This window comes from Saccoglossus kowalevskii, chromosome 7 (genome assembly GCF_978046115.1).
Source record: "Saccoglossus kowalevskii chromosome 7, keSacKowa6.1, whole genome shotgun sequence".
Classification (NCBI taxonomy): domain Eukaryota; kingdom Metazoa; phylum Hemichordata; class Enteropneusta; family Harrimaniidae; genus Saccoglossus; species Saccoglossus kowalevskii.
In genome coordinates this window covers 22176421-22202619 of record NC_140647.1, presented here as the reverse complement: position 1 = coordinate 22202619, position 26199 = coordinate 22176421, and the positions used below count along the sequence as shown (strand labels likewise).

The window sequence follows — 26199 nt, the reverse complement described above, 5'->3', positions numbered from 1 at the left end:
AAAATAATGTGTTGCAGAAAGGTGATGTGTTTACAATAGGTTGTCTTGTTGATGCTGGGTTCACAGTCAAGTTCTAGGTCAAGGCTAGTGCATTTTAATGCCTGTGTTGAGTTTGCTTAGACATTACAACCATGATCACTGCTGAATTTTACCTTCCTGTGAACCTACTTAACTCTCATATTCCCTAGCCGCATTATTTAATTTTGCCTAGTTGACAGAGAAAGTGTTAAAATATGTTACAGCCCTTTTAGTATATTAACATTTTTCAATTGAGTTGTAGGGTATATTACAATATATTTATTTGCTTGATATATATATATATATATATATATATATATTTATTTCACTGCGATAATCTGTATTTTATTCATTTATTTATGCAATCATTTATTTGAGCATACATGTGTGTATTTTGTCTGTTGCTTGTGCGACTCGGTGGTTCATACCTTCACATTCGTGTGATTGGTCTAAATCCAGCCATTGGAAGGAAAGACATTCTTATAAAATTATATTGACCAACATATACATGTTACTCTGTAATTTTTTTTAAGCGTATTCTGGTTATGAATAACAATCACACAAATTGTTGGTGCTACCTTACAGCTCGGATCACATGCTGAGAATATAATTCCAGACCGGCTATAGGAGTGTGCACCCCCCCTGTTAAATAATGGTATAGCCGTTTGTTAGTTTTCACCGTCATCAAAACTACATTTAGATGCAATTATTTTTATTTGATGTTTTGTATGGGGCAAACGATTGGGCATAAATTTATTTTTATATATACGTGTTCTGTTAGTTGAAGAATTTATAATACGGTAGTGTATAAAAGGTTGTGGCAACCTTGTTTAAAGTTCCTCCGAGTTCTCGGCACACAGTTTTTAAGTAGGCACTTTTTGCAACACCAAAAATACTGTATTTTGGTTCAGTTCCATGTTACAATTCTTTTGAACCAGCAAATAAAGATTCTAGTGTAGAACCAAGTATAGAATGGTGTCTTTTCTGCTAATAACTTGCATCTTAGCAATAAATGCTTGCAGTGAACAAGACTGTTTGATTTCTAATACCGTGTTTTTCTAGAACTGAAATTATGTGATCCGAAAAAAACTAAACTAAAAGGTTTTCCCCCAAAGTTGTATAAAAGGTCGATAATTTTTTGATGTTTAACTTTTAAAACAAGATTTACCGATCATGAATATAATGCAACATTCATTATGATGCGCATCAGTCGCCGTGAAGTGCGCGTTCGCATTAAAGCGCGGTAGTCGTCGTGCAGCGCGTGTTCAAATTTCCTGTAAATAAACAATGTATTTTATAGGCGTTGTATACGTCGCTATGAGTCCCATATCGAACAGGACGCGGCACGACGACCGTCGCCCTTTAATTTACCAGTACTGTGTACGACAGCATAACGTGTTTTACAGGAAGATGCGAGTAGCTCAGTAAAAGTGATGAGCGCCCTCTCTCGTTAACACATGTGTATCTCTGAGCGTATATTCACTACCGGGAAACTCAAGTAATACTAGTAACTTCAACTGGAAGCCATGGAAACACATTTACAATCTCATGGTTTCAACCGGTGGTGGCACAAAACAGTAACATTGTCGCGATTGGGTGTAATGTTTGTTGCCGTTCTCCATTTCCGTCGATTATTGTATATTTTTTTAAAGTGAATTCAAGACAATCGAAAACTGGCAGCAGTGATGCATTGTCGTACGCTGGAGAATTTGGGAAATTTGCATAATAATGGTAAATAAATGACATACGAATCGGTATACATCACGTGAAACCGAATCTTCATTGTTTACATCTTGTGTTGCACAACAAAAAACGAAAGCGAACAAAACTCTGTCAGGAGTGTGTAGTCAGGCGAAATAACTAGTGTTCCGCGGTACCGACGTCTACAAATGACAGGAGCACCGTAACAGTATTTGGCTTGGGCGACAACAGCATGGGAGCCAAGCAATCGACCAAGATATCACCGCAGAATTTGAACTCGATAGAGCAAGACACCGATATCGGTGAAGTAGACGATCTTCTCGAAACCGCCCAACAAAGCATCGCCGAAGTACTTGAAAAGAATGCAAGAAAGTCAGGAAAACCGGCGAAAAAGCCAACACTGAGTGTGAAAAACAATCTGACAGGGTCGGGTTTATCGCTGAAGTCCAACGCGACGTGTTCTGATACGAGTTGGTACTCTGATAGGAGTTCTCTTCACGACATTGAAATAGAAAATTATGAGTATCCATTTGAATTTGAAAATCTTGTTTTCGAAGGCGGTGGAAATAAAGGTCTGGCGTACTCTGGTGCAATACAGGTGAGTTAGTTTAGCAAAGAATCGAAGTGCTATGGCGCTGACTGTCGGGCAATGTTGCTGGGTGGGAGACGATATTTTGTACTACACTTTTTCACAGAAAGTTACAACGCTGCAACAATTGGAACGCGATTTTTTGTTCTTCTGGTAGACTGAGATCTGACTAACATGTAGGTGTTTATGGTTTCGTCAGAACATTAACAGAATGAACAATGCGCGGTGTGAATAAAAACAAAAGAAACGAAATCTGATTATTGAACGGTAAGAATAGGGAATGTTTCACTTGCCAAAGGCAAATTTTAATCTTCTTACGTAAAGAACTGTAACCTCCATCTCAGACCACTAATTCTTAGTGGTACGAGACAAAAAATGCACAATAGTGATGCAACACCTCCACAAACATTAGCGTTAGTTCATTGACCATCTATAGGTGCTTGATGACGTCGGAGTGTGGAAGAACATCCGCCGACTATCTGGGACGAGTGCGGGTGCTATGACTGCTGCCTCGCTGGCCGTGGGTTATGGATATAATGACGTAAAGAAGTTTTTGAACCAGGATCTGTCAAGTATTTTTCTAGGTAAGATAACCGCGCGAGGGAGAGTTTCTTCTCGCGGATCAAAAAAAAAAAAAACACGAAAAAACAAGAGGACCGCGCAGTTATAAACCGCCACAAGAGGGCGTGGTAAACGACGACGTAGTAAAGTTTGATTCAGATCATTCGTGTGGATACTGCAGTGTAATTCCAAACGTCATCAGGCACTATGGATGGAACCCAGGCAAGAAATTATTGCATTGGTTTGGAATGAAGTTACATGAACAAACTAGTAAGCGGGGTCTGACTTTCAAGGAAGTGAGTGTCATTTTACATGTAAATTACGATTTATTCAGAGCAATGAGATTAAAATTAGGAATTATTCGCATGATTTCATAACTTTTAATATAATTGGTATTCCGTAATATCATGTCAAAATCAGAAGTTGTATATTATTTCAGTTAATAATAGGAGAGTAAAGGGTAGACCAGGAAACATTATTCATTCCTCGCCGTATTTCTTGATTATACTTCATGATTGTAGTCAGAAATCCTCGGCATACACCTTTCGTTTGAGCACATTTGTGACAGCCAAATACGTGGTTAAAAGCAATTTAATTTAAAACGACAACTGAATTTGGTCGTGTTGTCGTTTTCATTTAAATTTTATTAAATCTCTCAGAAACATATTTTTTTTTTTATTGATGCATGACTACAGATCAAAACAACGGTTTTCGTGTAATATAATAGTCACGTGTTTTGACACCACTTGCATACTTCGGCAGATATAAATTATTGAGATTTCCCCGGGAATCGTTCCAATAGAGGACAATGTTCGTCACGCAGCGCGTGTTCGAACTTCGTGTAAACAAACGCGTTGTATATATCGCATGAAACTATTATCGAACACGACGAGGTCCGGCGACAACCACCCTTTATTTTTTTACCTGAGTACATTTTTAATGTCGATCACATAAAACACCGTAAAGGTATACACGTATTTTGCACTTCGAAAAACATACCATTAATACACATAATTTGTGTCAATCTGATTAAAATCCGATGTAGGTATGAGGCTCCAATTTACTTACATCGGATTTTAATGCTGTATCATACTATGTAATAATACCTAATTTTCTAACAAAATATATTAATGCGCCTTTTATACCCAGTTATGGGAAAGAATTGTGTATTGTCGTGACCAATGTGAACAGAATGGACGCAGAGTACTGTCACGTGAAAACAACGCCAAATATGCCAATAAGATTGGCGGTCAGAATGTCTATGTCCATACCAGGTATGTGAAGCTTACCTACTGCGCAATCAGTTGTATCATGTTTACAGCTCAACATTTGTCCACAGTTCCTCTATAGACTGTATAGGGACTGTGATTTGTCGCACGACTTCGCGTTCGATATGGGTCCCACGATTTGTTTAGATTTAAAGCGCGGTAGTTGTCGCGCTGCGCATGTGCGAGATATATGGGTCTCATATAAACAAAGATAGCGACTTTGACTGTTGCGCAGATCAACAAGTACGTACTGACACGTTTCCAAGCTTTAATTAGGTAATTTTCATGTGATTGGAATGTATCGAAGGAGTCACTGGCGGTAATCAGTGCAAGTCGCGTCCATGTCAAACCTCATACTTGTGATTTCCATTTGAAGAGCGCATTGGATTGTGGGAAAATCAATGTTTATCAACACAAATGTCGAACATGCGCAGCGCGACGACTACCGCGCTATAATGCAAACGCTTACTTCACGGCCACTGATGCGCAATATATTGATACTGCGCGATACAAAACAACATGGTACAAGGTATAAGTCATTTCCCTCTTTTATACATTACACGTTGTTTCAGCGTTACAGTTTCAGGCAGGTTGTGTATTTAGAGTAAATTTTAGATGTTCCAGCAAAATTAAAATACTAGTTCATAGTACGCCCAGTGAACGAATGTAAATATTTGAATTGCCAGAGGGGAGAATTCGTTACATTTTTTCAAAATCCAGGTGGGGGGGGGGGTCTCTGAATAAAATATGGTACGCAAGCTGAAGTAAAAAACTCGTCAAAGAGGTGTTATTTAGTTATTTGACGCGTATACATGTACCGTGTTTAGCGTGAAAAAGGGAATCTCATGAATTCATGTTACCTCAACTTGGAAACAGTATGATTTTAGTATGTATATAGGGTATCTATTTTACGTTTCTGCACTGCAAAAGGGGTGAAATTTCACACAAATAAGTATGTGTTTAGAGGCTTTTTTGAAATACTATACATGTACTTCAGCATGGGTACCAGGTCTGACTTGGAGTACCACCCCTGGGTTCAATCATGAAAGGTACTAGTACCTACTACTAGTACCTTCCATGATATAAATACACGTACATGGTTCCATGGTATAAGACCACATGAAACTTAATAAGCATACTTTTGATCACCACCATCAGATAAACTAACGACAGCGTACTTTCTACAGGTCTGTTTCAATGTGTTAACTATCACAACGAGAGTAATCTTGATGTCTACGTGGATGGCGGCTTATTATGTAACTATCCCATACAATGTTTTGACGGTAAGAACCTCAATTATATTATGGGTTAGACCCTTAACTGCTAGGAAGACAGCTATATTTATATGCCAGTGTTACGACTCATCACCATGGCATTGCTCTATGTTGCTACTTGTCTATGGCCGAGTGAGGATTTCTATTTCCTGTCTATCCCTTTTTGAAGTTTACATATGCATAATGATGTGTTTGTCGCACTTCCCTCATACCCCATGCAGCAACGTTACAAAGTATTTGTGTTTTTTTCCTTTTATGGCAATATTATTCACCACCTATTTATGGATGTGTACGTCATTTGCCATCATCCGATTAATTTTGCGAGGATCGTTCTGGAATCAGCTTACTTTCATCCAATAGTAATATAGCAAATCAAAATATTGTTGTGAGTCAAAAAACTTAGTGTTCCAATGGTGACTATCGGAATCCTGGAAATGATTTTGGTACTAACATTGATACGCGTTACTTTTTTTGAAAAGGTTGGTGGTTGTCAATGAAGGCATCGGACAGTTTCTTCAAGAAGTTACAGCCTCTTTCAGAGATTGCTGCTTTGTGGGATAGAAACGAGCGATTTGGAGAGTTCAACAACAAGACAATTTGGATGCTGCTGGTAAATACGATTTAAAAAAACACAATGTTGATAAACTTGAAAAAAAAAATACAGAGCGTAAATTCGCGCACAGTGCCAAAGAAACCACTATGTTCCGATAGATTTGTAGGATGACCCAATACATGCTCCGAGAGCCCCCCCCCCCCCCGGGAGGGTCTCTAGATAAAATGTGTTACGCAAGCTAAAGTAAAATAAACGCGTAAAATGGGTGTTACAATATTTAGTTATTTGACGCGTATCTCATTATTCATGTTACCTGAACTTGGAAACAGTATGATTTTAGTATGTATATAGGGTATCTATTTTACGTTTCTGCACCTGAAAAGGGGTATAATTTCACAAAAAATAAGTACGTGCTTAGAGACTTTTTTGAAAAGCTATGCTTTAGCATGGGTTCCAGGACTTGGAGCACCTCCCTGGGATAAAGAGCCTATGAACAATAACCAAATGAGCTTTCTATGCAATGACGACTACAATTTGGTTTGACACTCGTGCCATCTACGGGCACCATCTACCATCTACGACCCGACACCAAACTAGCCAGGTATGTATCACATAAAGAAACAAGTCATTGAAAATGATACAGTCCCCGCTAAATTTTTGAAAGTTCTCTTTGTGCTCATCATATTAAAGCGGAGGGGTTGTCGCGAGCGTGTCCTTGAAACTTGAGTTCCAAGTGGCGTATACAACAGATTGTTTATTTACATCAAAACACGTGTTCCGTGTAGTAGTAATATGGCCAAAAATAAAAACAGCCGTTATTCAGCCATCTTTGATCTGATTATGAAACACACTGATATGTATGATGTATGTGCCAAATACGGATGAAAATGGTACATAAATTGTGGAAATATAGTAGTAAGGCCAAAAAGTCATATGGCTGTCAATCGGCCATCCTTGACCAGATTTTGAAACAAATTGTCATGGACATGCATCCTAACATGTATAAAGTACATGTATGTGCCAAATTTGAATGAAAACTGACAGAGCACGTCCAAGATACCGCATAAAAAAAAACACAAGATGCCTGCCAATCGACCATCTTTGATCCAATATATTGCGAAATAAATCGTCATGACATGTATCCTAACATGTATAATCTATGTACCAAGTTTGAATGACAACTGACAAAGCATGTCCAAAATACAACATTTTCAAAAAAGAAGATGGCTGCCAGTCGGCCATTTTGAATCGAATCACTAAACCACTGCATGTGCATATGTCCTACATAAGGTACTAGCCACATGCACAGAATGAACGGAATCAGTCCACAGGATTCTGAAATATGACTCTGGAAAGACTGACACACGGACGGACGGACGGACAGACTCAGAAACTCACGGACGGTCGGGGACATGTATCTTAACATGTATGGTCTATGTACTAAATTTGAATGAAAACTGACAAAGCATGTCCAAAATACAACATTTTCGAAAAAAACAAGATGACTACCAGTCGACCATCTTGGATCCAATTGTGAAATAAATCGTCATGACATGTATCTTAACATGTATAATCTATGTACCAAGTTTGAATGACAACTGACAAAGCATGTCCAAAATACAACATTTTCAAAAAACAAGATGGCTGCCAGTCGGCCATTTTGAATCGAATCGCTAAACCACTGCATGTGCATATGTTCCACATAAAGTACTAGGCACATGCAAAGAATGAACGGAATCGGTCAAAGGAATTCTGAGATATGACTCCGGACGGACGCACAGACGCACGGATGCACAGACTCACGGACGCACGGACGGAGACCGAATTATAAGTCCCCGTTTTCGGACTTCGTCCGGGGACTAATAAGGTATATGGACGCGTTGATAAGAACTGGAACAATATAGCTGTGTTTACGGACTAATACACTGATTTATTTCCGAACTGGAGACTCAGGGGTTGTTAGTTGTTGTTTACTCTCGCACGTTGTTTGGTATATTGGGCTGTCCTCGACGACAAACGCCATAGATATTATGTTATATTCAACAGCAGGAGTGTATATTTTTTATTGTCATAGAACGAGGATGAAGATTAGGAAAATGAAGGAAAACGCTGCTCGGGAACACGCCATTGTCGTGGAAGCCATGTCCAAATTCCTACAGGTATTGGCAGACTGCAACTTGGATGATAACGATACTATTAACAGAAGCGAGCTGGAAGCACTATTTTCTAAGGTAACTAAGATTTTGTATAGTGTGTCGACGTGTAGCCTGAAATGTTTGTAGTGTAAATAAATATAAAAAAAGTAATAGAATAATTGTCAAGGTTTATTACATTATAATTGATGTTCTATATAATAAACTCATGACATTACACCAGGTGAATGATAATAACTCTAAACACATTTATTCCATAAAATTATATGCATATCTACAATATTCATCTAGGAAATACGTTTGTAAATAAGCATGATATTAAATATTTAACAATTGTAAAATTGTCTAACATCTTTATTGTATTTTTGTTTTGTTTTGGGTGAGGTAGTCATTTCTACATTCTTATTTTTTGAATCTTCTAATTCACTGTCTAAATTTATTTTTCATATTTTAAGCACATTCACTGGGTTTTACATTACATTCACTGGTTTGCCTTTTGAAAGAATATGTTCTATCATAATTGTACGCGTTCACGTGTAATTTTACGGATTCCACTTAATTATTACGTTTACAGCACGTAGCTGTGTGTACATATATCAACCAATCACGTGACTTATCTTCTCTTGTAGTGTTTACCTAAATCTATTTGGGAATATTGTTACGTAACGAGTCCTGATTATTTATTTATACATTTTACGCATTTTAATCTCAATTGTTTGAATTATTGAGGGGGTTTTGTGTTATCTATAGTGGCATGTGCCGAGACTCGGGACCGAGTCGGCACGTGCCGAAACTTGTGTGTGAACGGTCGGGACCGAGTCCGCACGTGCCGAAAAAAAAAACACCTCGATCTCGGTCCCGATAGATCCTTGGGACCGAAACTCGGCACGTGCCAAGATGTGCTGCCTGAACGCTCGGCACTAGCCGAAATCAGGCCCTCGGTGGCAAATTTAAGAGAACATATGCTGATTCATATGTAACTGTAATTTTCGTTGTTAAAAGCATCGTTTAATTTGTTGATGAACTATTTCTTTTGTACACGACACGTCGCCAAGACTGGCGCTTTACGTTGATAATTTGATATATCTTGTATCTTTAATTAATTTTATTTCCAGCCATGAACATGGAATGGCAATGTTCTATCAACTTCTTCTTCCTGGTGTTACATTACTGTTATTCCCTGTGTAGTCGAAAGAAACTTTGGCAATATTAATAATTAGTTCGATCTAGTACAATATCGTGCGTGACGCGTCAGTAACTACAATCTCAATTATTGACAATATTCATATTTTCTGTTACATGAATCGCCATTTTGTCTGAATTTGTTATTAATATATCTTATATCTTTGTTCAATTAGTCGAGTGTATTCATCCCTGATATTGCTGTTGAATTATTTGTTGAAAATTATACAGTAAAAGACGTGTTTGATTTGTTGGATGTTAGCGGAGATGGACAGGTACAGTATACACACTTCACAGGTATCACACCCGGCAGGAACGATACACACTTCACAGGTATCACACCCGGCAGGAACGATACACAGTTCTCTTGAGATGTAATTGTGTGTAATGGACGCCGTTTAAAGCGTTTTGTTTTGTCTACCATCAATGAAAAAGTGTTCAGCGATTAGCTATATATTTAAATGACTATAAACTGTGCAACTAAACAGATTCATCTCTTTCGATAGCATTTACGTCAATGCCTTGTTACGTCACAGTTTGAATGGTCGATAGAGGGCGCGACATATAGGAAACGTGTATTTCCTGGTAAACGTCCCCATTCTGAAATACGTGTGCGATTTACAATTTCGCATGACCAACAGTATGCTATAACACACTATGCAAACACATGACAAACGGGACTAGTCTTAGAGCGGTTAACAATTTCCAAAGAATAAATTTCGAAATACTTTCAAACGTGCATCAACAAAAATGCTTTCTGAATATAGAGAAAACTCTACGCAAAAAGAGTATGGCCCAAACAGCACGGTGAGGCAGAGAGTGTTATGAGTGGGAAGTGATCCCACGTGATCAAGAAATGATGTTGAATTTCACATATTGTCATTTCTATTTACAGATCAGTTATTCCGAATTTATTATGTTTGTTGAGAAGAAAGGAGTAAATTTACAGAGCGATTTTCTTGGTTACGACAGAGGTGAAATAACAAACTTGGGAGGTTTTCTTGCAACTTCTAGTTAATGTTAAGCGAATATTTTTTGATGTAAGTGTAACTTAGACAGTCTCCCAAACAAAACCGTATAAAAAAGGTATAACAAACGGAACCACCGATGGTTCTTATCAGGGAAATCATGCTCTGGAAAAATGTCAATCTCGTATCTGGCAAGAGCGCCACCAAAGTTCAAAGTGAAGAAAAAAATGTCATCGCGAGATCTCCGAAATAATAAAAACGAATCTGGTCACCGTGCCTTGCCCGATGTGGCCGCACACGACATGTGAAATGCATTAAACGACGAACACCACCAAATCATAATGATTATATCGTACGAGTGGCAATATAATGTCCAATTTTGGTGGTGTTTTTTAGTTTAACTAACAAGTCCCACTAGTTTTGACATAAATGCTAGCCATTGTGTTACAGAATGTGCATTGCAAAGTTTATTTTATTTTTATATCAAGGACAGGGATTTGCAAAGAACCATTGGTATTAACACAGATTATGTGAAAACAAACGATTTCAACATGGAGCAGGCTGACAAAGACTTTATAATTGAGGTAAGAATTGTCAATGATTGTTCTGGTAGTTTTAAATGTGTAGCATAATTTAACAAATAGACGCTGAACCAATACCGGAGTTAATATAGCTATCGCGTGTGCTTGCTACTTGTAATCACGTTATTGAAGTCATCGTATTGTAGTCTCAACTCAGGCATAACGTACGTCACCTGCGCATGCGTCAGATGACCATAGCGTGTCATTGTTTACCAACAAGCGTCTACCCATGATTCTTTGCGTTTTTAGCGTGTGTTATCGTCGCTTGGGACTCAATTCCTGCGCGTTATCTCATTTTGTGTACCTAATAATAACTGGTTTTTACGGTGGCTTATTAGGGCCATTGATAATTTTTTTAATTTTTGACATTTTCACTTGTTATTTCCTAATTTTTTTCCTATTTTCGAAATTTTCTCCAGGAGTTTTCTGCTTTTATTGTGAATTTTCTGCTTTTATTTCGAATTTTTGACATTTTCACCAGTATTTACACCGCGGTGAGAATATTTACACCGCGGTGAAAATATTTAAACCGCGGTGAAAATATTTAAACCGCGGTGGGAATATTTAAACCGCGGTGGGAATATTTAAACCGCGGTGGGAATATTTAAACCGCGGTGAGAATATTTAAACCGCGGTGAAAATATTTAAACCGCGGTGAGAATATTTAAACCGCGGTGAGAATATTTAAACCGCAGTGAAAATATTTAAACCGCGGTGAGAATATTTAAACCGCGGTGAAAATACGTTTTTTCTATAGCCTCTCTTTCATTTCTCCGCCATTTTATTGTGGGCATCTAGCTTGAGTAACCCGTTCATTCAGAGGTAAATTTTCTGATTATTTTATTTTTCCTCTAGTAAACTCATCCATTTCCTTGAAAATGACATGTTCGTTGTAACAAGTTGATAGATAACATGTGTCTGACACTTTCTGTTAGTCATGGTACTGTCAGACAACACGGCGACGCACTGTCGGCAAGTACCGAGTAAGACTGGTACACCTTCTGTACTCGTCAGAATCATTGTTGTATCTAGCAATGGTAATTCAGTTTGAGTTGTATTGTCTTCCTTTTTTTGTTAAAATAGGTTAGTCTCCTCCATTTTTCATAAATGTATGTTATACTATACTGCGGGCAGTATAACGCCCGAAATCAATTGGTTTTGAAAGATCTCCAATAAACTTTCTAAATACTGACAAACTACGAACTGTTGTAATGCTGGCATTAACCACTGCTATCACAATGTGTTTTTGATAATGTGCAACTTGGCTACCCACTGAAATCTCGAGAATAAAATTAGGCAAAACCGATATATTTGTCGCAAATGGGTCAATTGCTGGATTTAGTTAAGGAGCCAAATGAACCTATTTACGAAGGGCTTTCAACTAAATATAGGAGACAATATACATTGAAATGTGGGGTGAACAAAATTGTATTATTCGTGGAATTTAGTAAGTTGTTCTTTGCCATTGTGGCCAAAGAAATCTTATGTAACCAATGTGCCTTTTCCGGTTCGCAGGTTTTGGCATGTAATTCTGATAACATTTATTTCTCAATCTCAGTCATTGTACTAGTGATATTAGCATAGGTAAGGGCCACCTTACTCCCCAGTCCCATGGCTGTGCGACACACTTGTATGAAGTGTTGACTATTAAGTTTTATAAAATCATGTTCAAAATAAAATCAAACATATCTGTAATTCAATCCTGTTCTTGAATTAGTTTCCTAACAAAACTGGCACCTTCTGGTGGTGATATTTTTCAAGGTTTTCAAAATTGTGCGCTGTACCGTATCGCAGGAGACGATTTTATCCATCTCGATCGGCACCGTGAATTTTCTAATACGCATGTTCATTTTTTTCAGTGTGAAATTTAAATCCGCTATTACAGTTTCACATTTAGGCAGCGTAATTAGTCTGATAATTACTAAAACAATCCGGTCTTTATCGATGCTTGACCATAGATAATTACCCTGTACAATCCCTTTGTACTGCAATGGTTATGGGCTGTCCAGTTATTACAATACAATGATACCGGGGTGTCTAGTTATTACAATACAATGGTACCGGGGGTGTCTAGTTATTACAATACAATGGAATCGGGGGTGTCTAGTTATTACAATACAATGGTACCGGGGGTGTATAGTTATTACAATACAATTGTACCGGGGGTGTCTAGTTATTACAATACAATGGTACCGGGGGTGTCTAGTTATTACAATACAATGGTACCGGGGGTGTCTAGTTATTACAATACAATGGAATCGGGGGTGTCTAGTTATTACAATACAATGGTACCGGGGTGTATAGTTATTACAATACAATGGTACCGGGGGTGTCTAGTTATTACAATACAATGGTACCGGGGGTGTCTAGTTATTGCAATACAATGGTACCGGGGTTGTCTAGTTATTACAATACAATGGTACCGGGGGTGTCTAGTTATTATAATACAATGGTCTTGGTGTTGTGCACTTGACTTTTGTAGTCTCAATGAATGAGATGCATTATTTAACATTATTGTTCCCTTGACTTTTTGCAGTCTCAATGAATGAGATGCATTATTTAACATTACTGTTCACTTGACTTTTGTAATCTTAATAAATGAGATGCATTATTTAACATTACTGTTCACTTGACTTTTTGCAGTCTCAATGAATGAGATGCATTATTTAACATTACTGTGCACTTGACTGTTGTAGTCTCAATGAATGAGATGCATTATTTAACATTACTGTGCACTTGACTGTTGTAGTCTCAATAAATGAGATGCATTATTCAACATTATTGTTCACTTGACTTTTGTAATCTCAATCAATGAATGAGATGCATTATTTAACATTACTGTTCACATGACTTTTGCAGTCTCAATGAATGAGATGCATTATTTAACATTACTGTTCACTTGACTTTGTAGTCTCAATGAATGAGATGCATTATTTAACATTATTGTTCACTTGACTTGTAATCTCAATCAATGAATGAGATGCATTATTTAACATTACTGTTCACATGACTTTTTGCAGTCTCAATGAATGAGATGCATTATTTAACATTACTGTGCACTTGACTTTTGTAGTCTCGATGAATGAGATGCATTATTTAACATTACTGTTCACTTGACTTTGTAGTCTCAATGAATGAGATGCATTATTTAACATTACTGTTCACATGACTTTTGTAGTCTCAATGAATGAGATGCATTATTTAACATTACTGTGCACTTGACTTTTGTAGTCTCAATGAATGAGATGCATTATTTAACATTACTGTTCACTTGACTTTGTAGTCTCAATGAATGAGATGCATTATTTAACATTACTGTTCACATGACTTTTGTAGTCTCAATGAATGAGATGCATTATTTAACATTACTGTTCACTTGACTTTGTAGTCTCAATGAATGAGATGCATTATTTAACATTACTGTGCACTTGACTTTTGTAGTCTCAATGAATGAGATGCATTATTTAACATTACTGTTCACTTGACATTTTTCAGTCTCAATGATTGAGATGCATTATTTAACATTACTGTTCACTTGACTTTGTAGTCTCAATGAATGAGATGCATTATTTAACATTACTGTGCACTTGACTTTTGCAGTCTCAATGAATGAGATGCATTATTTAACATTATTGTTCACTTGACTTTTGTAATCTCAATCAATGAATGAGATGCATTATTTAACATTACTGTTCACTTGACTTTTGTAGTCTCAATGAATGAGATGCATTATTTAACATTACTGTGCACTTGACTGTTGTAGTCTCAATAAATGAGATGCATTATTCAACATTATTGTTCACTTGACTTTTGTAATCTCAATCAATGAATGAGATGCATTATTTAACATTACTGTTCACTTGACTTTGTAGTCTCAATGAATGAGATGCATTATTTAACATTATTGTTCACTTGACTTTTGTAATCTCAATCAATGAATGAGATGCATTATTTAACATTACTGTTCACATGACTTTTTGCAGTCTCAATGAATGAGATGCATTATTTAACATTACTGTGCACTTGACTTTTGTAGTCTCAATGAATGAGATGCATTATTTAACATTACTGTTCACTTGACTTTGTAGTCTCAATGAATGAGATGCATTATTTAACATTACTGTTCACATGACTTTTGTAGTCTCAATGAATGAGATGCATTATTTAACATTACTGTGCACTTGACTTTTGTAGTCTCAATGAATGAGATGCATTATTTAACATTACTGTTCACTTGACTTTGTAGTCTCAATGAATGAGATGCATTATTTAACATTACTGTTCACATGACTTTTGTAGTCTCAATGAATGAGATGCATTATTTAACATTACTGTTCACTTGACTTTGTAGTCTCAATGAATGAGATGCATTATTTAACATTACTGTGCACTTGACTTTTGTAGTCTCAATGAATGAGATGCATTATTTAACATTACTGTTCACTTGACATTTTGCAGTCTCAATGATTGAGATGCATTATTTAACATTACTGTTCACTTGACTTTGTAGTCTCAATGAATGAGATGCATTATTTAACATTACTGTGCACTTGACTTTTGCAGTCTCAATGAATGAGATGCATTATTTAACATTATTGTTCACTTGACTTTTGTAATCTCAATCAATGAATGAGATGCATTATTTAACATTACTGTTCACTTGACTTTTGTAGTCTCAATGAATGAGATGCATTATTTAACATTACTGTTCGCTTGACTTTTTTGCAGTCTCAATGAATGAGATGTATTATTTAACATTGTTCACTTGACTTTTGTAATCTCAATCAATGAATGTGATGCATTATTTAACATTACTGTTCACTTGACTTTTTGCAGTCTCAATGAATGAGATGCATTATTTAACATTACTGTGCACTTGACTGTTGTAGTCTCAATGAATGAGATGCATTATTTAACATTACTGTTCACATGACTTTTGTAGTCTCAATGAATGAGATGCATTATTTAACATTACTGCTCACTTGACTTTTGCAGTCTCAATGAATGAGATGCATTATTTAACATTACTGTGCACTTGACTGTTGTAGTCTCAATGAATGAGATGCATTATTTAACATTACTGTGCACTTGACTTTGTAGTCTCAATGAATGAGATGCATTATTTAACATTATTGTTCACTTGACTTTGTAGTCTCAATGAATGAGATGCATTATTCAACATTATTGTTCACTTGACTTTTGTAATCTCAATCAATGAATGAGATGCATTATTTAACATTATTGTTCACTTGACTTTTGTAATCTCAATCAATGAATGAGATGCATTATTTAACATTACTGTTCACATGACTTTTTGCAGTCTCAATGAATGAGATGCATTATTTAACATCACTGTGCACTTGACTTTTGTAGTCTCAATGAATGAGATGCATTATTTAACATTACTGTGCACTTGACTTTGTAGTCTCAATGAATGAGATGCATTATTTAACATTACTGTTCACTTGACTTTGTAGTCTCAATGAATGAGATGCATTATTCAACATTATTGTTCACTTGACTTTTGTAATCTCAATCAATGAATGAGATGCATTATTTAACATTATTGTTCACTTGACTTTTGTAATCTCAATCAATGAATGAGATGCATTATTTAACATTACTGTTCACATGACTTTTTGCAGTCTCAATGAATGAGATGCATTATTTAACATCACTGTGCACTTGACTTTTGTAGTCTCAATGAATGAGATGCATTATTTAACATTACTGTTCACTTGACTTTTGTAGTCTCAATGAATGAGATGCATTATTTAATACTATGTATTCCAGACTATACCTGACATCTTATTTTCTTTTCAGAAAGATGACTTCTATTGAAAGTGGTGTAATTTTACCCAGTATGCAAGACACTTCAAATAGAGATGAGCTCATCGATTACTATTTCAATTGTGGTTTCAAGTATTCAGAAATAATTACTTTTCTCTATGTTGTCCATGATGTCCGTCTCAGCATTAGACAATTAAAGAGGATTCTTAGCGAAAAGCATCTTTTTCGAAGAAAGCAAAAAGACGATATAGAGATTGTTTCTGCGTTTGTTGAGTTGGAACTGAGCAGAACTGGTTCTACTCTAGGATACAGAGCGATGCATAGCCGCTTAGTTCAAGTCCACGGGATTGTCACCGACAGAGAAACTGTCCGACGAGTACTTCTCGCTATTGACCCATTGGCTGTTTTGTTTCGACGAAATAGAAGAATGGTTCGTCGGGAATATATTGTAAAAGGTCCAAATTATCTATGGCACATCGATGGATTGGATAAACTAAAACCTTTTGGTTTCTGCATACATGGGTGTATAGACGGGTTTTCCCGGAAACTGGTATGGCTTGATGTGTCTGCGTCTAACAATGATCCATATGCGGTATGTACGAACAGATGTTATATTTCATTTCCCAGAAATATATGGTACATGTGACTACCTTCGACATGTCACATCTGGCGCTATGTTTCATCTGGTGGATGATTTGACACGAGAGGTTCCTGATTGCAGACCTCATGCTTTTGAACTGTTTTCAACGCTTATGGAAGATGCAAATCTTCAAATGCCTACAAATATGGAGGAAGCTGATGACTTATTTGTTTATCTACTTGTTACAATTAGTAATATTCAAGCAGCACATTAAAATAACTATGATGACGTAACTTATTCCTACTTGCTCCTTTAACATTTGGATGACAGTGGGCATCATACGAAGAGAAAAATATATACTTTTCTTTTTGACTTATTAGACATATTTGTTGTTTCCAAGACATTTAAAGTTACAAATCAGAGTTAATGAAAATGTTTTGTACTTTGTGCATTATTTAAATACTTTTGATGCAAACAGATGACAGGCTGAACGTCAGTAAGTACTTTTTAAGTTTGTTTAACAATTGTAGTATAACAAAATATTTCGTCTAAATCTCATCAATAAAGTTTCACATGTACCACACTTTACTTGGTATTCTGTATTAATGATTTCTTGGCTTTAGTCTTCTCCCTATCAATGCAACATGATCAGTTGCATAATGGCTAATGGAAATGACGCAATGACCTCTAGTTAAGCGCCAAACAATTACGTAAAGCATGAGTATGTGATAGATAGTCGAGAACGGTGCGATAACTGTTATAATCGCGTTCACCATATGTGTACTTCAAATAATCAATATTACATATTGTATAACACAGCCTTTACCCCTTTGAGCGTTTTGACTTTCAACATTGTAAATATTATTAAGCTACCTTTACCCCGTTCAACGTCCTGCATGTTAATAATATAACACCGATATATGACATTTGTTTATATTATTAATTTATAAAAAAACAACACAGAATCCATAATGATATGTGCATGGAGCAAAACTGTCAGTGACCAATCGCGTTCACCACATGTGAATCATTAAATAATCAATATTACATATCGCATAACAGACCCTTAACCCCTTGTGCGTTTTGTCTTTCAACATTGTAAATATGAATAAGCAGCCTTCACACGTTTGTGCCTTCTCCGTATTAAAATTAGAACTCCCCTTGTCTATTGCGCTATATTACCAACGTAAAGGTGTAATCATTTAGTTTATGAACGTATTTGGACACCCAGAGCGTTGCGTGACCAATCGCGGTCACCACATATGAATAACGAATAATCAATATTACAAATGGCATAATACACCGTATACTAGCTGCAGTCCTGTAGCTCTAGATTTCGCTGGCGTCCGTTTATGGCGTTTTTTGTTGCATCGGTAGTTTGATTCGGTCGTCTGCTGGTAATTGCGAAACCCTGGAGCTCAGAGCTACAGAACTGCAGCTAACCGTATACCCTTTGTGCATGCTGTTTCGCAACAGCGTGGACGCGCATTTTCCTTACACGGACAGAAAAATAACTCTATGATTGAGACCTTAATTTTCAGTGTTTAGTTTGATAACAACTAGCCAAAATAATGTCTCGCCTGTTAGGAGCAATCGCAGCCATTTTGTCACGTACTATTGTACTGCAAGGTGACGTCGTTTGATTTCTGAGGGGCATACTTAGTAATAACTTGTGTACTAATAGATAGCTATCTTCCCCTAAGCAGGTGTACAGGTTGTCATTCCCTAGTGTGTTAATAAATATATTTAAAAAAAATGAAAATGCTGACTTCAAATTCAAAACTAAAGTCGTATAATAGTACGTGCCCAAACGCTGAAGTTCACAGTAAAATACCCTGAATATTGATGAAGTTGAAACATCCGTGGAGAACCTCTAGATCTTGCCCCATGAATTTTCACACCGGATTCGGATTCTACATCCCGAAATTGACTTAAACGAACTGGTTTCTTAAATTACCTCTTCTGATGGTACATTCCCCCTTCTGCCACCGAAATATTATTCTAACTTGATAGTAGACACAATGGATCGTCGAGACTTGAAGATAATTTTCTGACAAACAAAGTTACAGTATTTGGAATCGGCGAACCAATACATTCGAAGGGAGGACCACTTATGAGAATTTGCCGTTTTTAATGATATTATTAGGAATTTGTCACCCTGTCATGGTATATTTTCCCTTTTAATTTTTTGAGACATTTCGTCTTATCAACATCAAAGTTACTTTGATCCAATTCTCAAATACCTTTTTACTTTCCTTCCAGTGCACTTAGATATTGACAAATTACCGCTTGACCCTAAGAAAATTCTCATTTTTATCATGTACATGTAATTGATATAACAATATTCTAGTCTTTAATGTATACATCTTTTTAGCAGTTTTAATACTATTGGTTAGCATTTGTAACTAGTCTTTTTGTTTTGTAGTTTGGTTCTACATTTTACTTTTCATTGTTCTACTTTTGATTTCTGTTCTCCATTAGTTACTAGAACTTCAGATCGGTCTCTGAAATTGTGCCTGTTGTTAAGTAAATAAATAAATAAATAAATAAATAAATAAATAAATAAATAAATAAATAAATATTATATATTTAATATAAGACACCTATGTTACCTTTTCATGGGGGGAGGTAGATCATCTGTCGTGCACAGGGGAGGAATTGTCAGAGTAAAAAGTAAGAGACTGGTGTTCAACAATTTATTATAACACAATACAACACAATATGTTAATGAATAATATGCAGCACACCTCAAAACCACATGGCCTAGCAATTAAGTGTAACAAAGAATTCACTCTCCATGCTATAGAAACAGGTATGAAAGTTAAGCTGCTTATTTTAAAAGGCTTGCTAAAACATAACTGGCATAATTTTGACATGATCCGGTTCATGCTTTTCCAAATCCCACAGCATTTAACACTGCGAATTCAAAGTTTTGTTTAAATTCTTCGTATTCTTCATAAATGATTGGTAATCTCAGTATATTACTGCATGTATTAGCTATTGGGTATATTGACTGTTCTGCAGGAACCATAAACTCCAGCTTCGGACCTGGTTCAAATCCACATGGTGGTACAAAATCAGCTCCTGTAGAAAACATCAAAATGTCCGAAAACTGCAGACTTGCTTCACCATCTGCAAAAATGTAAGCGAGGGTTTATTAGCAACAGTCTCATGATTTCGGATAAACATATAAAGAAACTCTGTACTCTTCAGATATATTAATGGCAGTCAGCAGGTTAAATAACCCTAAACCCATATTATACCAATGACATGACGTACTAAGTATAGTGAGTTATACTAAGTATAATAGTAATTATACCACACACATAAACTTGGCGCGAAAAACGCCAAACACATAGAAAGAACAACAAGTAAATGAATGTTTTTATTGTAGATTTTTGTTAATTCCAGGTTGATGTATTTCCAAACAAAATATTATATGCCTCATTACTAAATAGTAATAAATTATAATATCACACACATAAACTTGAACCATGAAGAAAGACATTTAAATGCATATTTGAGATGAAATAAATATGGTAGTATAAGATTAAGTGGCAGTAAAACAATTCATAAACATGTACGTAACTTACCTCTAATGTCCACTAAATATTCATTCCAGTGTGAAAGAGTTGTTAATTCTTTAGGTCTGTAATTATGACCCTCTGGACTTAGATGTGGAACAAATAAATCTACTAGCGTATTCATCGTCAACTCTTCTCCTACCTGACAGAAAACACTTTCAAAGACATCTGGGTTCTCTCTAACCGAATGCAACATGCCCAGTGAGGATAATCCATCAAGAAAACTGAAATAAGCAATAAGTCATTGTAAGAACAGCGGAGAAAATCTAAAGATATGAAATACCATGATATATTATACCCACTGTTCTTACTTCGTTTAAACCATATGATGTTTTATTTTTCTATCTGTAAAATATCTTCAACCTAATAGCCATACATGTCTTTAGGTTATTGGAATATTACTCCTATATATAGCCACAATGCAAATGAGAAATGCGTGTTTGGTTAAGTCATAATGTTGCAAATTAGATTTTTAAAGTTAGAGACTGATGAATGAAAAGACCTACCGTTCCATATTTGACCGAGTCCTGTCAATTAAATGAAACTGCACACATGCATTAATAATCCGGTCTTTCCCTTCTATATTAGTGAGTGGAAATGTGCAGCCAGCTAACTCGAGAAATATTCTCATCTTATCTAGAGCAAGGTGAGCCTCGGTGAGATTAGTGGAATCTTGCAACTGAAAAAAAAATAGATTTTGCATATAATTGTATCGTTATACTGTCAACAAAATTGAAAAGCTTAACGCCAAATTACTGCAACTCATGCACAAGACTTTCAAATTTGACGAGCAGCATTATATAACGCAATTTATCAAAATGTTTTAAATTTACACTATGAAGCTGATCATAGAGCTCAGTTCCTGGTAACACATCTTCCAGCTTCACTGTGGATTTGACATACTGGTAGCCTTTTGTGATCCATGTGAACACTAATTTGGAGACAAATCTGGGCCCAACACAACCATTGGCTATTGCAAGAGCTATAATTGTGCCACAGATGAAATACATATCCATTTCCATAGCTGAAAAAAAGCAAAAATATCACATATAACCTGGTATATCACATGTCACTCCATGTGAACTGGATGACAAGAACGGCACGCCACCTCGCCATTCCTAAAAAGGACTGGTTCAATGACGTACTCCAACTATGTAGTGGTCTCGGGGAGCTATAGTCAACCAGCAGAGTCACAAACTCAGTGAATGAATAATATTTTACATACAACTGGGCACAGTAAACAAACAAATATTACAAACACGTTATGCACTAATCTAGGGGAGGGGAGAAGGAAGGGGTGAAAACGGTTTAAATATATGTTTAATCTCTAAGTGCCTAAAATGTGTAACGTGCTATTTATATTTCAGAGAACTGGTTGTTAGTATCTGTCTTAGGAAAGCTAAAACGTATTTTCCACTACGAACATATACTGCAATTTATATATGAGAGATATAAAAATGCGGAAAGTATATATAACGCGGAAATGTAAAAATGTCCCAAACCACCATAATGGTATGGCTCACAGAGTCAGTCTAAACAGATGGGTCCATATAAAAAAGACATGCCAATGTAATTCGGTTCACTTGGTAGGTAAAAGTCCAGGGGGAACATAAACTTAAATTATGGAAATTAGTAAATATCACTATTTCATTTCTGAACCACTTCTCCAATTACCTTGGAATTTTCACAGATATTTGTTTACATTTATTTCCTCAAAACTCATTCTGGATTAAGTATTTACCGTGTTGTGTGATCATTGAGGTCTTCGTAATACAAATATGAGCATTTAAGTAAAAAAACAAAATTACTTAAAGGGGCATGTTTTTAATTTGGATTTATCTTGAAGTAAATATGCCTAAAAGATTATAATTACAATAGAAAACAAAAGACTGCCACTCCCTTGCTGATAAAAATCAAGTGCAATCCCAGGATTTGAAATGTCAATTTCTGAAATTACGAGAATGGGCAATATCAAATAAATTCCTGGAATAAATTGTCTTGCTAATAGCTCAATATTTCGGTCAAAGTTCAAATCAACAACCAGATGTATTTAATTTCTGAGAATAACTCTCCTAACTTTTGCCCAAAATTCGCCAAAAATTACATGATTTTTGTTTTGAAATTTCCGGGAACAAAATTTGAGTTTGACACATTTAAGGCTTTCAGAAAATGTATAACATCATTGGAAAATGTCACTTTTGCTCTTATATTGAAATGTTTTAAAACATTTTCCCTTTTCTTCATGTATATCAACCTCTTAAACAGAACTAGTAAAATAAAATGCATTAATTAACTATATAGTAATTAATTTCGTCATCCTGTGTGAGATCCAGTTTCCAATCTGCACAATATTACTACTTTATATTGCTAGACACATGATATGGTGGTTACTTTGATATATTCATGAAACTGGCATGTGTGGAATGTAACCAGTATGATATAAAAAATGCTCTGAAAAATGAGTCTGATTAACCCAGCTATAGCCACCCACAGACTTGTACACTGACTGAAGTATCATCATTTCATGTTTCAAACTGATTAATATATATCTGCTATACCTGAATGGTTTGGAACCATCATTTTGTTTCCTGTTGGCCCCATAAACATGGCACTGTCGTGTAGCTCCACAAAAGCTAAAGTAAAGAACTCTCTTGTGGGGCCTCCTTCGTCTACGGCATCTTCAGATTTACCCTGATCATCCATAAATTTCACTGATAGAGGTCGATCTGGCTCGAAACTTGATCTCAATATTGCCCTTCTTGCTCCTTTAATAACATTCCCTCTTATAACATTAATAGGTACTGCTTCTTTACTGATATCCACCTTTGACATTATGTTTGGAATAACTCCAATATCCCTAAAGAGAAATCAAAGATAAAAATGAAATCTTACATCAAGACCATCGTTCAGAAAGTTTGATATTTAATAAAGACAGTTGATTTTATGAAAGGAAACTGCAATTCTTATTGCGGACAGATTAAATTCCCAATGACTTTGTGCATTATTAGTGAAGTTTTACATAACAGTATTGCAACATGCTGTAGGTTCAGCAAAATCTTCTGAAATACTTGCTTGTATAGCTGCCTCAAGTTCCTCTTCAGAATCGGAATATAGCATGAGTTCAGCATATTCTCTGTCAAAATAGACATATCATTCAAATCCAACAAGGGGTTCTCAAGATGAATTATTTCATAACAAAACACATAGTATGCAAATTGGCTAATTAATATGCATGAAGTATGCACCAAGATATTATCTGGGGTGCAAATTAGACATTCTTAAGATATCCAATCAGATCTTGTACTTCTCCCATAGTGTAATATGTGTACCAAGTATCATGCCAACTGGCCCTATACTTTTAGGGATTTCATGCACAGAGCTACATATAGATGGACTACAAAATGGGCTCATGTTGGTATGACAGATTTCTAAAAACGAATCTACGAGAAGTGAAACCTTACGTGCAGAGACAATATTAATTTAACTAACTGACCGTTGCGGGTCAAATAATCCTGAGCCACTCGTAGAAGCTTGTTGGTCAGAATGCCCTGAGCTAATGGAAGGTTGTGGTTCAGTAGTAGGAGCCATTTCTGGTGTTGATGTTATTGGCCCTGTTTGGTGGTGATAATGTGCCACCTGTCGAAAGAGGACCTCTCCACTTGGTGTTGCAGCCTCATATTTACTTTGACATGATGCTTCGTCAGAGCTGCAGTCTGAATCTAAAAAAACAATTAAAACACTTGGCAATCAACAAACAAACAATCACCACAGATGATGTTATATGTTAGACATACCACATTGAGCATATAATTCCCCACATGTAGAACAATTTGAGTTCTAACAGATGCTACATCACAAAAACCGCTCATCCAAGGAGTTAGTTAGAAGTCAACCATACATCACCAACGAGTGGATATGTGTATTGAAACTTTGACTATGTCATATATACAGTCTTAATGAAGTCAGTATGAGCATAGTGTTTTTTTAAGCAGAATAAACATATCGGCCATTTATTTTTAGCCTGGTTGTAATTAATCAGCAAGCATGTTTTATGTTAAAAAATGGCACCCATCCCCCATTTTAACATGAATCACAAAAGTCATAAATGTATAAGAAGCATATAATTATTTACTGAGTCAATCAAAACATTCATCAGTGAAGCATTGAAAGGACCAATTTGTGTGGAAATTGGCAGGGATGTAATAAAATCAATAAATTAATTTTTTGCTTCAAAAGAATGTTACATTTTATTTATTGATGTTAGACTATACTAATTCTTGTATAACAGAAATAACAATCATACCAATCCAATATCGAAATCGTGTGTCACATAGGGCAAAGTACAAGTCCATGGACAAAAAACGCTGTACAAGAGACACAAACAATACATCACAAACACAGACAAGTCAGTGAAAGAATGACTCAAAGGAATACAGCCATGAAGTTATGTCAGGTATTTGAAAAGCGTGAGCACATCCTGCCATATATAAATCGTATTCAGTCGTATTGTCGTATTGCTACAATTTAACCAATTACCTTCACGATCAACATCAACTGAATACAAGACCATATCCTCAGGTACGCAAAGCAAGTATAGGCGTATGGCCCCAGGGATCTTCTTCTCGTCGATGTAAGTACCCAAAGTAAATGTCATAGCTGACATAGCAGATCTCACGTTTTCATTACGTCCATTAACAACTTCGCATTGGAAATCTGTGAGATTGCCGACAATAGCATTACTACCATTGACAAATAGTGCATTTTCTATCTTTGACTTCAGCTGTTCATATGATGAATCCAGTGGAAATTCTAATGCAATAAAATTCTTGTCACCAAGTGGAGCCTTAACTGCCTGTGCAGTCCTACATCCATCCTTGTCAATTTTCTTTGAGGTGAGAATCCTCATCCCCACAGTAATCATTCTTGATAGTTTCTTGGGTCTTCCAGCTCTTCGATGTTGTTTATTTCTTTGGAGGGATGGTGAACTTTCGCTTTGACTATTTCGCAACATTTGAAGCAGTCTTTGACGGCGGTTTGTAACATGGGGTGGAACATCAGAATCTGCCACCAAATGACTGGAAGCACTAAAAAAGAACATTATTTGAGACATTACTTTGAATTAAAACGAAACTAAGCATTGTGAAACTCACAGCTCAGAATTTCAAAGTGAACCAAGTCCTCAGAAAATCAATTAAATATGCACAGTCCATGTACAGTTCCCACAAATGAGCACCTGGTATTTCTCTGCCAAGTTCAGTCATATATTAACAACAATTCTAAATCAAACAAGTATACAAATGAACTCATGAATTTTTGCATAACATGTGAATATCATGTTTTGTCACATTTGATAGTCAATAAAGTTGACACATGGTTGTTGCTAATGTCTACACCATG

At 36.1% G+C, this 26199-nt stretch overlaps 1 pseudogene; it reads left to right on the top strand.

Annotated features, from left to right (window-relative positions):
* The first annotated feature begins 1951 nt into the window (after positions 1 to 1951).
* On the top strand, positions 1952 to 19726 carry LOC144356068 (uncharacterized; annotated as a pseudogene).
* Positions 19727 to 26199: the final 6473 nt, after the last annotated feature.